The sequence below is a fragment of the Austrofundulus limnaeus genome, unplaced genomic scaffold (genome assembly GCF_001266775.1).
Source record: "Austrofundulus limnaeus strain Quisiro unplaced genomic scaffold, Austrofundulus_limnaeus-1.0 Scaffold2832, whole genome shotgun sequence".
Taxonomy (NCBI): domain Eukaryota; kingdom Metazoa; phylum Chordata; class Actinopteri; order Cyprinodontiformes; family Rivulidae; genus Austrofundulus; species Austrofundulus limnaeus.
The window spans coordinates 7,910-8,701 of record NW_013955234.1 but is presented as its reverse complement, the minus strand read 5'-3'; the positions used below and the strand labels follow the sequence as shown (position 1 = coordinate 8,701).

At 36.0% G+C, this 792-nt stretch overlaps 1 protein-coding gene across 1 annotated transcript in view; it reads left to right on the top strand.

The window, feature by feature from the left end:
• LOC106511480 (uncharacterized) overlaps nt 1–320 on the top strand; it is a gene marked incomplete in the record, with an annotated part of 8,155 nt that extends 7,835 nt beyond the window's left edge. The window contains 1 exon segment of the mRNA XM_014000232.1: nt 166–320.
• Nucleotides 321–792: the final 472 nt, after the last annotated feature.

Sequence of the window (792 nt, the reverse complement as noted above, 5' to 3'; positions counted from 1 at the left end):
TGTGTGTGTGTGTGTGTGTGTGTGTGTGTGTGTGTGTGTGTGTGTGTGTGTGTGTGTGTGTGTGTGTGTGGGGTGTATTTCTTATTTTGTTTAATGTTCAAAGCAAGTGAGCCAAGAAATTACAAGACTTGTGTTGACTGTTCCTTTCTGTCATCATCTTTTTAGAAGTCATCGTCATCTCCATCAGCGTTTCCTGTTGCATCAACAAAAGGGGCTGGACGTCTGCAACATCATTCCGCAACTATCTTTTTTATTATTAATTCATATCATTTCACTAGATTTTGTTTTGTTTTAATGAACTTGTTCTTGGAGAAAAGGGGCAGATAATCTGAGATTTTTTTCTTCTCTCTGCTACCTTTCATTTCATTTTATTTTTGATTTTGATAAACGTTTTTATTTTTTTATTTTTATTGTGTATTGTATATAACATTATTTGCTTTGTTTTATTGAAATGAATAAACTGAATTGAATATATATCCTGCATGTTTACTTATTGAATCTTTTTATCACCACAGGAGGGGTTGGTGAGCCAGGAAGCCAGATGCCCAGACCTTCCAATGGAATGCCACTCAAACATCTCATTCCTGCACCTCCATCTGCACCTCATCCATCCACCCATCCAGCTTCTGATTTGGGGTCAACAAAAGGGGTAAGGCTTTTGCTTAACTGATTTTCACTATAGAAAACCTCAACAAAGTAGGAAAATGCAGGATTTTTTGTTATAAGAACTTGTTCTTTGGAAAGAGGGGCATATATTATAAGATTTTTTCTTCTCTCTGCTACCTGTTATTT